Here is a 17,319-nt window from a genome sequence, read left to right as displayed (position 1 = left end):
ACAATAATACAGATACAAATACAAACATATTTTAGGATGTAATTTTTAAAAAATAAAAAGGAAGTATAAAGAAGCATAAGTATTATTTAGAAAATGTTGGTTCCTACAATGCAAACAGAAAATAAAAACAGTTATTAGATATTTACTAGTGTATGAGCTCCTACTGATGAAAGATGATAATAGGGGGAGGAAGATAAAGGTTGTATGGGTAATTTAGTAGGGAAGGGAGCTAGGGCAGGGATGAGGAGAGAGGGAAAAATTAGAGCTGGAGGGAAAGGTGGAGCTGTATATTTAGTAGCAGGGAGGGAAGAGTGAAGGAGAGGAGGGATAGTGGGAAAGGGTGAGTTTTAGATTTAGTTTATGTAGGATGTGAGCAGTAACATTCCCAATGGGATTTTAGGTGTGAGTGAAGGAAGGTTTTGAAGGAGGAGCGACTGCCAATGGATCGGATCAGGGGTGGCAGTGAGTTCCAGAGGCGAGCTAGAGAGAAGGATAATAGATGCTTACCTGGTGGGCAGGAAGGTTTGTGTAATTTAATAAGGTTTTGGGTGTTTGATCTTAGGAGTCTGTTAGGTATATGCATTTTGAAGGTGGAAGCAAGGGAGGGGCAGATAGAGGGAGTGAAGATGAGTTTATGAACTTGGGTGAGTTGGATATAAGTGAGATATTTGGGCAGCTCTAGCCAGTTCAGTTTGTGAAGAGCAGTACAATACATGAAACCATATTAATTCCACTTTGTAACATCCTCAACTTTCAGGAAACCCATAATTCTGCACTGTGCATTTTTTCTTGAGTAGAAGCGAGACTAAAATACTTACCAAGCTTCTTGTTGGACATTACACTTATATAGGAGCACCGTTGTTGTCATCCACCTCTCTTTGATATCACTGCCATTTTTATGGTGAGACTGTATAGACTGTATAGTTTTGCAAGTAGTTCTCCATACACTACAACCAGTGCCAGGTGCATGGGGTGCAGCTCTTCCATTCTCTGTAACTTCTGTCCTTAATGTCCCTTGATTTCTTTCCATACGTCTGTAATCATTGTGCCTCTTCCAAATTGTCCCTCGCTGTTACCCTACTCTTCACTTTCTTTGTGAATGCTAAGGTGATAACTCATTTTGTATAGCCTGTTTCCAGTCTCTTTGTATGTTCCTCTGTTTTCAGTACACCACTAACTACCAAAGTTTTTTTGTATTCCTCGGAATATCTGTAAAATTGTATTGGTTGTACCTTGCATGCACATAGCCATTTGTTTCTCTAGGTCTGCCTTGACCTGACAGATGACTTTATTGATGTATTTTATTTATTTATTTATTGCATTTGATTACCAGGATAGTCCACTGGGCCAGAAGAACCCATTTTCAGTGGAGGCCCGGGGAGAAAAGCTCCACGTTTAACACACGTTTAAAACATATAGACAAGAAATATGTTACAGTGATACAGGATATATAATACAACAGCAGCAAGTACAACAACATTATGATACATATGCTTGATTGTTATCAGAGGTAAAATTGGAGATGAACATTATGATTATTTACAGTAGATTGGTAACAGAAGGTGGAATGGAGACAAACATTGAGAAAAATAGCATATAGTCATGGATTGAAACTATAAAATAAAGGTAAATTAAATATTGAGTGAGATATGTAGCAGAGAAGAAGGAAAACAGTGTGGTGATGTAGGTGTATTCCAGGCTCAGAGTGAGAGGAAAAATGAGTAGGGGGTAGTTGAGAGAAAGGGAGATTTGAGTGGTTATAGAGAGAGGAGGAGAAAGATAGTGAGAGGGTCAAGTTATGCGGTTTGAGTAGAGGTGCAAGTGCATAACCACTGTGAGGAGAGGTGAAGTTTAAGGGATTTTTTAAAGTTAGAGGCATTAGGCATGGCTCTGAGTGGAGGGTCATTCCATAGTTTAGAAACAGTAACAGAGTAGAGCATTTGACCGGCAGAGAGTTTTGGTTTGTCAATATTTAACAGCATTTTGTTCTCTGACCTGAGGTAAAGATTGGGATGATAGATGGTCATTATACCACTGAGAGATGGGCAGGCAGCTGGGAGGTAAATACGTTTATGGGAAATAGTAAATTGTAGGTATATTAGGTGATGAGGGAGTTCAAGCCAGTCTAGTTGCTGCAGTGTGGTGTAGTGGTGGGTGGAGAATTTGACATTTATAGCAAGTTTGGCAATTTTATTGTAACATGAGTTGAGTTTGTTTTTTAGAGAGGACTGGATGTTGGTGAGAATGGGGGCACCATATAAATGTATGGCTTTCTTGCCACCATTACACATGTACGTTGGCTTCTGTTTTCATGCAGGCTGGCCACCTTTGCTTCCCACTGTTTATTCTGCTGTTACAGAATTTCCTTCTTGTCTTTACTGTTCTCTGACGCACTGCACTGTCTTAGTGTAATGCCACCATCGGTGTTTCTTACTGCTCTTTCTGGAAGAATGAAATATGGCCCTGTTCTACTGTGGCCACAGACTTCTGCCCTTGTTATTTTTTCCACTTCTGGTGCAGGAATCGTGAATCATATTATGGCATGATCACTATCATTATATGAATCCCTAACATCTGTCATTATCCCTTCCTCAGCATTGCTGAAACTTTTGCCAGGGATATTTCCTTCCATTGTTAAGTGCTGCGGTAGTGCTGTTGCCTCACAGTAAGACGTTGTCCCGTTCGATTCTCAGCTAAAGCGTCTTCTGTCTGGAGACATGCGTGAATGGGCGTACCTTCATTGAAGGTTATGCGTCAGGGCTGGCAACTCGGCGCATAAAAATCTACTGGCAATCATTAGTGGACCGGAGTTCCGCTGTGGCAACCCCTAACCGGGAAAAGCCGAAAGACACAACAACAACAACTCCTGTTTGAGTCTGCTTTCCACCCAAGCCTTTACATCCCCCTTAATGTAGGTGTGGCTGTTTCTCTGTTTAACCCTAATAAATGATAGCCTCCATTAATTATAGTTGCCTGCCTGTTAGCTCATCTGTTAATGGCTTCTCATCATCTTTTTTCTTGCAGTTGCTGCTTCTGGTGGGTCAGTATGCTGTAGCTTACCACCCAATTTCTCCTGACAATGTCACAGTCTTCGTTCTCACTTGCCTTTATTTTCTACTTCTGTAGTGCTCTTATGTTCTTTCTGGAATATATTGTACCATGATGTAGATATATTCCACATTATATGGATAGTAAACGGAAAATGTACTCCAGGACTGCCCCCTGTGCTACAAATGGCAGAGACACCTCCTAAATGTTTTATCACATGCATGGGTCCCTTCAAATTATACATGGTATAATCCTGCTTATTTCTCATTAGGGTTAATATATAATTCTTGACCATGGGATGGGTAAGGCCAGTCTCTAACCAAATTGGATAGGTTAATTTGAGCACAAAAAGGGAAATTTGCTTGGCTTAAAATGGCCTGCAAGGGCAGCTAGCCTAGTACTTGCCTATGAATTTAGGAACCTGTGCCACACACTACATTTGTGCCCATTTTTTCTACATGCCTTGAATTCATACTGCTTTGTATCCTATTTCCAGTCTAGTCTATTCCATATGTCTGCTATTCCTGCAGTGCTGGTGGCTTTGTATATTGGTAAGGCATGCAATGGTCACATTTTATTTATACGACTCCTGTAGAGTAGAAGTTCTTGATACTTAAGTCTTCTTTTCCCTTTATTGCTATTCCAGTTTCATTCTCACTGTACATTTTGTGCTTATTTTGAAGTCACTATAGTAACACCACTGCATTTTTTACTGAAGTGCTCCTTAATCTGATATACTGTTATAGTTTAGATTGCAGTACTCATTACTCACCTCTCATCTACTCCTGTAGCATTTGAGCCTCCCACATACTTCACCATACCAAACCATACTCTTGCAGCATCCTTTCAGCTTGTACTGTGTTCTCCTTTTCAGCTTCATGCATTCCATATGCCAGCCTGCTTGTTTTGTCATATACAGCAGTACTGAGACTCTCCTTTCCTTTCTTGACTGCATTAAGTATAATGAGGTTTTTGGAGTCTAAAGTGTATTGTGATAAAGTCTCCACCCATGCCAAACTCTTTTTTGCCTTTACTTCCCCATAGAAACCTCTTGATATAGAATCTTTCTTTATCATTACTGCTTCATTGTCACTCGTGCATTTTTAATTCCTTTGATGTCCTTCTGGTCATCTGTTGCAGTATTCATTACATGGGGGGGGGGGGAGTTCCCCGCCATAGGCAACCCAACGTCTGCCAGTATACAAAAGAACTTATTACTGTTGGGTGCGTGGTACGTCACATGTAGGCTGCAAAAGTGACATACGCACACACAATCCTCAGAACTTCTCTGCCACCAGATCCGAACGTCAGATTCCAACTTATGGTCTGACTCCATGTTGTTTGCAATTCTTCAGATTTCAGATAAGTGCCCCATTAGGGAATTATTTTGACCTTTTGCTACTGTCTTTGGTTAGGGCTCCTGTCATCCAAGGGGGGCAAGTACCAACGAGGATGACAAATTCCACAAAAGTGTAACCACCTCCAGTGTCTGTTTTGCCTAGGCCCAAACCATGACCACAAAAACTGCTCTGTTTGTCAGGCGTTTATCCCAAAGACCTTAAGGAGTAGATTATCCTCTTTAGTTATCAACCTAGAGAACTGGTGCTTAAAGCTGCTAGCAGAAAGTGCTATGGAGGGATCCTTGGGGCCCAAGCCCCAAGGCTGAGTCCGTTTTGAAGCAGAAAGCCAGAACTTTCTGCTGCACCTCTGGATACCGATGTGTTTCTTGAGGTGGAGGACAGCTTGGAGACACACCCGGCTCACAGTTCAGATCAACAGACCGAGCCTGGTGTCCAGGCCACCTTAAATCCGAGCATAAGCACATCCTCAGAGGCCAAGGAACTATCCATTTTGGATGGCCAAGGGGAACTACAGCTCATGATAACAGAAGGTCGTAAGGTGATTCCTCAGATGTGTGTTAGGGAAAAGGTAGAATTCAACCTGATAGAATGTAGGCCTGTGTCAAGCCCTTCTACCCTACATAAGGCAGACTTACATGGGGAAAAAGAAACCAGAAAACAAACCTTTATGTCCACAAAAATAACCTGTTCGTGACTGGCAACAATTCACTCAGGGCCTTTTCAATGCCCTTATGTCCCTTAGGCCTCCACGAGGTTTTACAGCTGCCTCCCCCAGTACTGCCTCTCCACTTAAAAGCACTAGGGAAGATGATTCTTCAGAGGAAGAGGCATCTTCAGGGGAGGAATCTTTGGTTTGTTCTTCACAGATCCCTTCCCCTCTGGATTATACCTCCCCAGAAGAGGAATCCAGTGGAACAGATTCACCTATGGAAAACCTTTACTTTGGAGAGACTCTAGCTAAAATGAAAGACCATTTTAAATGGGATAGCACCAAGTATCTGAAGTACAGAAAATATAGCATGAGCTACTACAGGTGGAATCACCTAGCCCATCTGCTATTTCTCCTGTCTTGCCTGTTTTCTCGATGCTTTTGCCTCAGCTTCACAGGCACCAAGTTCCCAGCCACCTGCCCTCAAGAAGCCAGACTGCTTCTACAAGGTTCCAGAGGACTGCAAGTTTCTCTTCAGATGCCCTTCTGCAGACATTTTTGTTATTTCTATGACATCTGACAAGCCATCAAGATTGCTACCCTCCACTACCCTCTTACCATCTGATAAAGATAGCAGGATCCTGGATAGACTATGTAAAAAAGTGTACACTTCTGCCAGTCTAGCATTTAAGGCCATAAATTACCAAACACACATGACTAGATTTGCTTTAGAGCTTATGTCCCGACTTTCATAGGTAATTGCAGTCTTACATGACTCAGAAAATAAAACCTTGGTTACTTCCTTGATTGGTACATCTTCTCAAGTAGCACGCCACTCCATAACATGCAGCTATGATGCTGCAGAGGCTTCTGCCAGAACAGCTGCCTCTGGATCAGTATTAAGAAGACTTGTTTGGCTAAGACTCCAGCCCTTACCTGAGGACGTAAAAGCCAAACTTATGGATGCTCCTTTGGACAACTCTACCTTGTTTGGCCCTCTGGCTGCTAACATGTTCAAATCATTGTAGGAAAAGGGCAAGGAACTGTAGGAACTGAAACATATTTTTGTTTCCCCAGTACCCAAGTTCCAAAGAAATTATCCTGCAAAACCTGTGTTTGTGCGTAGGCATTCACATCACCCACAACCAGAACAAAAAAGAGTGACAGGAGACCACAACAGCCTAGGGGCCCCACTCGGCAGCTCCGCCACCAAAGTGACCCTTTCCAGACAAGCCATCCTGTCTATGACTGTTCCCCCCATCACCCACATCTCACTTTCCCAGCACCATCCCCTATCCCTACCAGACTGCAAAAGCATAATCCAAGACACCTGCTCCTCTCCATTGTTGAGAAAGGGTACTTTATGGTATGGGATCACCTACCCTTCTTCAGAGGCATCCCTCAACCTCCCAGGGAGCTACTAGCTTTTTTTCCAGAGGTTCTGTTCGAGTTAATGAACCAAGGGACCATCCAGCGTGTCCCCAAAACCAAACAGGAAAATATTTTTTTTCCAGGTTGTTCCTGGTGTCCAGGAAGGAAAGTCAACCTGTCCCATCTCAATACCTTTCTAAGGGTACCCACCTTCCACATGCTGACCTTCCAGACGCTTTTCTTACTTATTCTGCCTCATGTCTTCATGATTACCTTGGATATCAAAGATGCATACATGCACTTTCCCATCCATCCCAACTACGGGAAGTTTTTATGCTTCTCTGTATCATCATGACTTTTTCAGTTCTGTGCCTTGCCCTTTGGACTTTCTACTGTAGCAGGAATTTTCAACAAATGCCTAGCTCCTGTGATTGCCCACTGCAGATTTCAGGGAATACACATTTTTCCTTATCTGGACAAACTTCTCCTTCTAGCTACCTCCATAGAGGAGTTGGAACAAAATATTGCTCTTACCATCAATCTTCTGCAAAGTCTGGGGTTTGGCATAAACGTAAAGAAGTCAGTTCTCACCCCTTCATAGGATCAGATGTTCCTGGGGTGCAGGATACAAACAGACCGTATGAAGGTCTCTCTTCTCCACAAAAGGTACAGGACTTCACCCTTTACTTCCAAAATCTTCTGCTGGTTCATCACATCACAGCCAGAGAGTTCCTCAGGGTCTTGGGCCTCATGTCTTCCACCATTCCCATGTTCCCCTTAGCCAAACTTCACATGAGAAAATGGCAACGGTATCCAAATTCAATTTGGATGCAACACCAGAACCCCCTAGAATTCTTCATTCCTCTCATCCCCTGTCTGAAGATAGAACTTCAGTGGTGGATACATCGTGTCATTGAACCCAGGACTCCCCTTACACCCTCCTGCTCCTCACCAAGAGATCTTCACAAACAATTCAGGCATAGGCTGGGGAACAACTTTCGGCCACCTGAAAGCACAAAGGGTCTGGTCTCCCTCTCAAATGAAGGAACTTATCATTGTAAGGGAGATAAGTGCCCTGCTATTGGCCATGCAAACCTTCCATCCCCTGTTCCAACCAAGACCTCTAAAACTGTTCACAGACAGTATGACAGTCCTCTGGTATGTGTATAAACCTGGGGGAGGTTCTATATGCATTTCCTTCCCTTCCCCTCATTCCAAAAGTCTTGTCCAAAATTTATCAGGTGACTCCCTTCTGGCCAAGACAACACTGATTCCCTCTCCTCCTGCATTTAGCCAAGGGCAGTCACCACAAGTTACCTCACAGAGTGGACCTTCTTACGCAAGACAAAGAGACCCTCATCCATCCCCACTTGTTGACTCTTCAGTTGACCCTGTGGGTGATAGGATACTAATCCCTTTCAGGCACCTATTCTCTGAGGATGTGCTTACAGTCCTGCAGGAGGCCAGAAAACCAAGTACCAGAAAGTCTTATTTAGCCAAATGGAAGAGATTTTCCATCTGGTGTCTGAAACAAAACCAGGTCCCATTAACCATGGAAAATTCCCTGGTTTTATCTTATTTGTGTGAATTGCTCAAAATTGGCTTGGCTTACTCTTCAGTGAAAGCTCATATGTCAGCCATATCTGCTTGTCTGCTTCTATTCCCCCATGCCCAGCTAGCAGATTTGAAGCTAAACAGTTTCTTAAAGGCATCCTACACATTAGACCTCCCAGGAAACCTGTTCCACCTCCCTGAAACCTTAACTTTGTTTAGGAAAAGCTGACTCTCCCACCCTTCAAGCCAGCTTCCTCAGCTTCTCTACAGTACTTCTCCGGGAAAACTGTTACTCCTAGTCTTAACTTCAGCCAGACAAGTGTCTGAGCTACAGAATCTTATGGTATCCCTACCCTTCCTGGTCTTCCACAAGGACAGGGTCTCCCTGCACACAAACCTCTCATTTATGTGTAATTTAGTCAATCACCTGTCTTTAAATCAGTCCATCCACTTGCCTACCTTTTTCCCTTCCCTCAGAACCCTAGTAAGATGGTGCTCCATACTTTAGATGTCCACAGGCAACTTAGATTTTATTTACATAAAGCCAAAGCTGTTAGAAAGTTGGATCAGCTTTTGGTTTCTTACCACCCCAGGGCCCTGGGGAGGGCTGTGTCGAAGAAGACTGTTTTCTCCTGGATTTCCAGTACTACTACCTTTTGCTACACTCATCACGGCAAGATTCTCCCTTCTTCTATTAGGGCTCACTCCACCAACACTTTGCCTTATCTGGGGCCTTTTTCAAGGGATTGGATACTAATTCAATTCTTGAAGCAGCTACATGGAGCTCAGTCCATACCTTCACCAAACACTACAAATTAGATGTAATCTCTAAATCTAGGACAGAGTTTGCCAAAGCCATACTGCAGAGCTTCCTGGAAAGCCCTCAGCTAAGCCTTCCTCCCTTACTACATGAGCTTTGGTATTCTCCCTCATGTTATGAATACTGCAACAGATGAAGAGAAGGACATAGATTAGTTGTGTAAAAATCTTACCATAACAATAGATGCCCTTCTCTTCTCTATTGCAGTATTCGTATCTCTCCCTCCTTCCCACTGGCCTTGCTTCTTCTTGGATGATTCGTGCCCTTCTTCCATTCCTCCTGGGCAGTCAGTTCTGAGGAAGGTGCATGTCTACGTCACTTTTATGGCCAACCTCCAATCACAGCCTACGTGCGACATACCACACACCCTACAATAGTACAGTCTTTTGTATACTGGCCAATGTTGGGTCACCTGTGGCGGGGAACTCCCTCATGTAATGAATACTGCAACAGAGAAGAGAAGGACATCTATCATTATGGTAAGATTTTACATAACTATTCTTTCGCTAACCACTTAGTTCCACCCTGATACCCCATTTTTGCCCTTTGTTTAGCCTTAGATGCAGTGTCTCATGCACATGCCATTTTCCTAGTCCTCTGCTTCCTCTACTCTCATTTTTATTTCCTTTAGTCTCCGTTCTGTGCATGATGTACTGAGCCACACCTTCAGTTCCAGCTTCTCCATTTCTTTTTGTCTGTTATAGAACCCTTACATTACTTTCCTGTCCCCATCCCTCTCTTCCATGTATCTGACCGAATGTCTTTCCCTGTAGTGTTCACCTGTTAAGTGGCTTGCATTTTTCCTGAGTTTCCTTTTATTTATGGCTGCCCTATTGTTGCTGTAACCTTACCTTGTACCCTGCATTCCTCATAGTCTCTTCATTTTTTCTTCCTCTTATGGTGAACCAGTGCTGTACACACCTCATATGCTGAGTCACAATCTTTTACTTACCACCCTGAATCTTGGAGCATATCTCATTCTATGCAGATTCATCTCTTTCTTCTTGTTACCTTTCACAATACTTTCTGAATTGCACTCCTTTGTTCAGCATTCCTAACTTAAAAGCAAGTTGGTTTTGCTTTCAGTTCATTCTCTAAAACACAGCAGATTATGAATAGGCTTACATTTTTTGCAGAATGTAGCAAACAACAACAAAACTGTCCCTCAGTGCCAAGAAATAAGAAAATCTCATTTATCAAAATAGCTATAAAGGTGACAGTTCCAAGAAATTTGACCTGATTCTGCTTTTCATTTTTTTAAGTAACAAGGATAAAGAATCCTTGTGGAAAACTCAAGGTTCACTCCTTAATTGCTAATCTGTATTTCTGAAAAGTTGCAACTGTTTTGGGCTTTCTGTTAATTGCAGCAACATTTAAATAGACCATATAGCTAGACTGCTCTGTGTATGTTAAATATGGGCATGTGTCAGTTAAATAAGCTATAGAGATGTCTAGAAAAGAAAACAAATATATCTTGTACTAATTCAAGTTAAGCCAACAGAAGTACAAAATGTGTTGCACTATTTATATTGTTATTACCTTATTCACTGTCACTGATCAGGGCTGGGCTACTGATTGAACAACTAATATTAGCATATGCTGTTTACATCAGAAAAGAAGTTTAGATGCTTAAATCATGTGGTAAGAGAGTAAGCTTTAAGAATGGCAACTCCAAGTAACATCCCAACTTCCAGCAGACTCATTCAAGAGACCTGCATAAGTTTTTGTTTGCTTCTGTCAGTGTACGTCATGAAAGAGGTGAAAAAGCAGTCATTATTGTTTACTAAATTTTGGTTTACATGTTACCAGTGCTTTACAGGTTTGTATAAAGAATTCTCCTATGTGTCACATGAAACAGATTGTGTTAAGTATTTGTTTGGGGAGTTGGCAGTCTTGTACAACAGTATTGCTTGATTGGTAAGATAATGTTAAGACTGTTCGTGGGTTCCTAGCTAAGTACTAGGCTAGGTGTCCTTGTAGGCCATTTTAAGCCTAGCCCGTTCCCCTTTTTTTGCTCATATTAATTTATTCCATTTAGTTAGAGGCTGGACTTATCTTTCCCACGGTCAATAATTATATATTACCCTAATAAGAATAACTGGGATCATACCATAGATAATTTGAGGGGACCCATTCATGGGATAAAGCACTTAGGACCTGTCTCTGTCCATTAGTAGTACAGGGAGTAGTCCTGGGGTAAGGTTTCGGTTTCTCATCCATAGATCCAAGTTGCACTTGAATGTGGACAGGGATGAAGATTGTTTTATGTGGATGGGGAGTCTGTTTCAGAGCAGCACTAACCTCTGTGAGATATACCTGTCCCTCCAAACCATTCTGTTGATGTTACAGAAGAGGTTAAGATCCCTAGACCAAGTATTTCTGTTGTCATTGGACTTCGTGATGTGCAGTAAATCCATCAGTACTGAGTCCGAGGATGCCTTGTATGCCAAACACTGGTCACCTGTTAGCTGTCTGTAGGATACTAAGTGTAGTGACAGGGCTTTGAGTCAGTCCATGTAGGACATGTTGTTTAGTTATTGTATCCTTTTAATAAGGTATCTCTGTGGACATTCCAGTTGTTGCATGTGTCTGGACAGATACACACCAAAGAGGGCATTGTATTCACTGATTGGCCTACTGAGGTGGTAAAGGGGACAATGACATCCCTAGAGTTAGGCACAATCCCTTTGTTTGTAAACTGTGCAGTATAGAAGGACTTTCATACAACAGTGGATACATGTTGGTCAAAAGGTAGGTCACTGTCCACATAAGTTTCCAAATCCTGAACAACTGGGTCAACTCCTAGGGGTGTGTTGTTTCACGTCTGTTAAATCCTTTTCCTTTACTATGATTTTACAGAGGTTCTAGAGTTTACTGTGAACAGCATTTAGGTTTCAAATGGTGTCCTGTATGAGGCACTGGCATGCAACATAAATAGCATGTTGAAACATTCAGCCATCAGAGTGGCAGATTTCAAACTTGATGTCATCAAGAAGCAGCATTGTTTCCTTCTGGCATGCCAATGTATCAGCATATAACAGTCTCTTTCCTCCCCTAAGTCACCACAAAACCTCAGTAGTTTAGAATATTATGAGATATGTTTTAGTAAAACACTTTTTCGATTTAAGTAATAGTATTTATTTGCTTACTTATTTTTATGCAGAATGTCAGAACTTCTGTTCTTTTGTTGAAGCAAACTTTAGGAAGTAATAATCATAGACTTTGAGTGCCACATAGAACCAAGACCAGGACTCCTTTCTTGAGTATCTTGAGATAACAAAATATTCACTTTTTGGTATCATATTTCCATATTACATACTTTGCATAGTTTTATGGTCAAGCCTGTTTTGATATAGTTACATAAATGGTACAACATTTCTGCCATCCAAACACTACTGCAAGCATCTTTTTTTTCTGACTCTGCATGTGCAGCCTGTACATCTGTCAACACTCTCAGCTTATAGACATTAGGTATACCCTATTGCCTTAGCACTATTGCCAGCCCTTTTGTTCTTGCTTTCACTTATACTGTTGTTAGTAATCCTGCATCATTGTTCTTCAGAAGTACTAAAGCTTTTAGCTTTTGTCCTCTGTTCAGTTCCATATTTTATCATCCTGAAACAGATTTGCTGGTCCTATGTTTATTTTTGATATGAATGCATCTTTCGGCTTTTCCCGGTTAGGGGTCATGTTTATTTTTGATATATGTGGTATAAATACATGGACAAATACAATCCTTTCCCTGTGAATCACATTAAGTGGGTATTAGTAAACGTTTGCATGTTTACAGTGATATGCACTTTGTCAGAATTTGGCTGTAACTTATCTGCAATAAATAAGCCATGTATCCAAAGGTGTGACCCCAGTGTGACACTTTGCCTTGTTTAACTTTAGACTTTGTGACTTTAATCCATCCATCATTTTAATCATTTTGCTGCCATGCTGCTTTGTAGCAGTCCAGCCCATAACGTTGTCAGTAGTACTCGCAATGTCTTCCAGTCAGTTAGTCATGTTAGCCTGTGCACATTGAAATAATTCTGGTGCTGACACAATCCCAAAAGGTAGGCTCAGGAAATTTGTATCTACCTAATGATGTATTAAAAAGAAGCACACAAATGAGCTTGCATTATCTGGTTTAAGCTATCAAAATCCTTGATGAACAAGCAGTATTGAGAAGAGCTTATCATCAGGCATAGTAACAGCTATTTCTTCAATTTCTGTAAAGGGTAATGCTCCACTCATTTAACTTTATTATAGTGTTTTTTTAATAGAGTACATTACAAAATTGATGAAATTCAAATACAGTTTAAACAAAGGAATGATAAATAAAGTAAATGCTAAATAAACAGTCAAATCATGTATTAAACAAATGTTCCCTCAATCTATTTTTTCAGGTGCTGTGGGTCTGCAGATCATTATTTTATCCTGCTTAACTACAGCCTAGATACTTTTGACCCATTCTTTAGGTACTGCCACATTAAATGATTCCATGCATTTGATCTCCTGTAAAATTGTCTCCTTGAAAGCAATAGGCAGCCTGTGTAGAGCATTATCATGTTTCCTACTTTTGTTAATAATTGTGAATGATACTCTGTCTTCAAGCATCATAAACTCTCAAATAAATCAGAATAACTCTCTAGGGCAGCTGCATCTGACTATTTTTGCTTCAGCACTTTGTATTTTATATTTTTGCACTTGAAGTGAGGCACTGTCAACAGACAGATTTTTTGTATTATAAAGCACTTTTTATTTGAAACTGAAACTTTAACAACAGTATTTGAGAACCATTTTTATTGTTTTTGCCTTAGCACTGCTTTTTCATTTACACTGACAGTCTCCTTAAACTTCTGAGCTGTCCCCTCAACACATTCTCTTAGAAGTGTATCATAAAATCTACTTGTGTTTTCCAGTAGCTGTACACTTCACATTTGAATATAGACTGTGTTCATTTTAATGAAGCTCATAGTCACACATACATGCTTGCCGAATATATTTGGTCGCTTTAATGTTGTTTGTAAAGCTGTGACTTTACATACCTGTTTACGTGCTGTATTTTATGCAAAGAGCTTAATTAGATTTGTCCCAGTAGCTTTAGCTTGCTCACATAGTATGACAGTAACACACATGCTTACTTGGTATGAAGTTGATACACAACATCTTGAAAGCTGAGTCAGTCATATTATGGTTTGCTCGACTGTCAGTTTTAAACATAATAGCTTTGCCACTTACACATGATTTTCTTACTACATACTTTTTGAAAACTGTCCTGCATTCATTCACAGCTATCCTGCTAAGTATTTTGTCACATATTTCATTTTGGCTGCGTTTAGCTTACTCAGTATTTGCAAAAATTACTTCTACTGCAGTGTTAAACATTTCTGACTTAACTGCTCATTTGATTGCACAATATCAATCTTTTTCGGTTGCACCATTTTTCACTTAAAATAAATTTTTGCAAAATGGTCACTGCTTCTGCATTGTCTGCAGATTTAGTTTTATGTTGTGCTTTATCATGCCCTTAGCTGCAAAATTTACACTGGGTGTAGTTCCCTACTGCTTATTATCATATTTGCATGATCATGTTTAATTTTGTTTTCAGTTATATGCATGTGCAAGTGCAGTATGTTTCTCCAGTGGGGCTCTCTTATTTTTTGTATAAAACCAACTACAATTTTAGTAGGTCTTTTGAGACATGCAAGCACTATTAAAACTGAAAGTTGTGCTAAGTAGTGACAGCACAATGCCGTCACAATGTACAATGCAAGTAGATCCTTCAATATTGGTAAACACAACTGAAATGAATAGTTGCACCAACTAGTGGTAGTACAATACAGTTACAATGCATTTGTCATTAGAATTAATAAGGAAGGGTGTCTTGTACTGTGAACTTGAATCCAAAATCACTACTAGTTACTTTCTTACTAAAGGCATAACTGCATTGTTTACCAAGTACTGTAATACCAAATGTTGCTTTCTGTAATCATTTCAGAATAGTGTATGTTAACTTCCTGTCATGCTAAACCTGCCATTGTAAAGTGCCAAGCAAACTGAGACAGTTTTAGTGCTACTTTCACTATCTGCTACCCAAACAAAGAATATTACAACACATCTTTATATTAGCACAGTGCCTTTAGCATAGCTTCTTAGTGCTGTTTTGCACAACCCCCCACCCAATCAAGTAACTCAGAATAGTTCTTATTGCCACAGACTAGCATCGTACTGCTAGAAATATGTTCCCTTAACTCTGCATTTATCCTATGCTTTTTTATTCACTCTTGGTCACAGTTTGTTTTAATTGAGCATTGTAATGCCAAAAGTGTATGTCCTATCTATAGTGTTCAACAGTACAGTGTCAAATACTGCTTTCCATAGTTATTTTAAAATGCTGTGTCTTGTTTCCCCCATAATGATAGGATGTAAAGTGAAATGTCATGGTTTCACTCAGAAAAAATATTACAGTGCCAAATATTGCTGTCTGGAATCATTATAAATCATATATATTATTTTTTGTCACCATAAGGTTCAGAGCAAAATGACATAACTCCAGTCGGGGGTCCCCCTCCTTCCATTTGTGTGTCTCATAATACTTATATTACTGCCAAATAATACTATGTTGCTAACAGTGTATGCCTCTTTTCGGTCTCAATCTTTTTTTTAAGTTAAGCAGTACATGGCCAGCACCTGTGTACCATCTTTTTCTGTTTGCCAGTACAGTGTCAAATGCTCATTTCTTCAGTCCTTTTAAAGTGTTGTATTTTTCTTTCACATTATGATAAAATCAAGAACAAAATGTTACAAGTACACATTAAAAATTATCTAAGAAAGCCAAATGTTGCCTTCCCGAATCATTTTAAAGTAATGTTTCACTTCTCTATCACTGTAAATTGCAAACCAGAGCATTACAGTTTCAATCAGTAAGCCCCTTTGCCCATGAGGTGTCCCGTAACTGTGCTTTTTACACAGAAAAGTAATATTTTGTTAGCATTATGTATTTTGTCTTTTTTATTCAACAACATAATGTCAAATACTGGATCTGAAGTAGTTAACTTAATTTTATCTGCAACCTGTGGGTATTCGGATCCATATCGGATCCGAGCCGGCAACTTATTTTCTAGCATCTGCTCCGAGCTCCTCCCCCTACCCATAATACACCACCATCTCCTATCTTCCCCCAGATCTCGTTTGCCATGCCATAGTGAGCATCGTGGTCTCCTTTGCTCTGAGCTTCAGGGATTGTAAGTGCGTTTATTTTATATTCTGTGTGAAAGTGGTCGTTAGTTTTCCCTCCCTCCCCCTTTTAGTGTACGCTGTTTGTCGGTTCTAGCAAAAAAAAAAAAAAAACATTTTCTTATTAAGAGTAATTTCTAGGCCCACTTTCCTTCAGTGTGTGCTGTGTTTCCTCTTTAAGGAGTGGCAGTTAGCTTTAGGATATGGCTGATCAGCCTAAGTCAATTTTCAAAAAATGCACAGAGTGTGGCCATAAGCTCTCACTGGCTGATGGCCACACTCTGTGCGTAATCTGTTTGGGAGTGCCCCATTTATCCATCCAATGTACAATTTGTGCAGGCTTCAACCTGAAGGCCCTCAGGGACAGGAAGGCCAAATTGGTTGCCAAGGGTCTTCTCCCTGCCTCTGTGCTGGATTTTGCCACGGTCTCGGTCTCTGGTACTCCCGCCCAACCACCCACTCAGACAGGGACTCAAAGTGCCACTCGTTCTGGTGTGGGGGAGGGAAAAGAAAAAGCAAAAGAGAGAGAAAAAGAAAAGGACAGAGAAAGATACTAGGAAGACAAAGAGAGGAAGAGGGATAGGCCTCACAAGAGATCTCTGGATAGGGAACCCTTCCCTAGTCTACCATCCAAGACTTTGAGGCCAGCTTTTCCTAGGCTCCACTCACCCCATTTCTTGCCAGAGCCGATGGAATCTTCCGAGCCAAGGCCTTCCTCACCCTTGCTTCGCAGACCAGCCAGATCCAAGTCAGTCGCCTCTTTGCGATCAACTCTGCCTATCGGACTTGGACATGGACAGGATGATGCGGAGATTCATTCAGACCAAATACAGATGAGAGTCTTGCCAGGCCCCTCTCCCTCAGCAAAGTATTAGTTTAAGGGTGTGCACACAGAACAAAGTATTTAGTTTAAGGGTGTCCACACTTATGCAACCAGCATTTTGTATGTTTTTTATCTTTTATATTTTTCCCATAACAGATTTGTTTGTTTTTCAATTGAATTGTACAGGTTATAGGTCACATTAAAGGTGGGAAAAGTTTTGAAATGATTTATTGTAGTCTCATTTTTTTATATCACAAAAACCTGACATTTTAACAGGGGTGTGTAAACTTTTTATATCCACCGTACTTACAAATATTTTAAGCACTGGCAGTAATGCCCTTCTTCCCGCCTGTGTACCAAAACAATTGTTTCCATAGTAAGTGTCGAGGCTGTTCTTAAACATATCCAAACCAGTGCTTGCTTTAATGTAATTTGGTAGTCTGTTCCATGCATCAGGTACTTTCTC

General features: G+C 40.7%; 1 protein-coding gene across 1 annotated transcript in view; it reads left to right on the top strand.

Moving 5' to 3' along the window:
- TBC1D1 (TBC1 domain family member 1) overlaps positions 1 to 17,319 on the top strand; it is a 2,608,647-nt gene that overhangs the window by 2,255,587 nt on the left and 335,741 nt on the right. The gene's annotated exons all lie outside the window — the stretch shown is intronic.

Source organism: Protopterus annectens, chromosome 2.part1, assembly GCF_019279795.1.
Source record: "Protopterus annectens isolate FY-2018-M chromosome 2.part1, PAN1.0, whole genome shotgun sequence".
NCBI lineage: Eukaryota > Metazoa > Chordata > Ceratodontiformes > Protopteridae > Protopterus > Protopterus annectens.
This window is presented reverse-complemented; position numbering and strand designations above follow the sequence as displayed.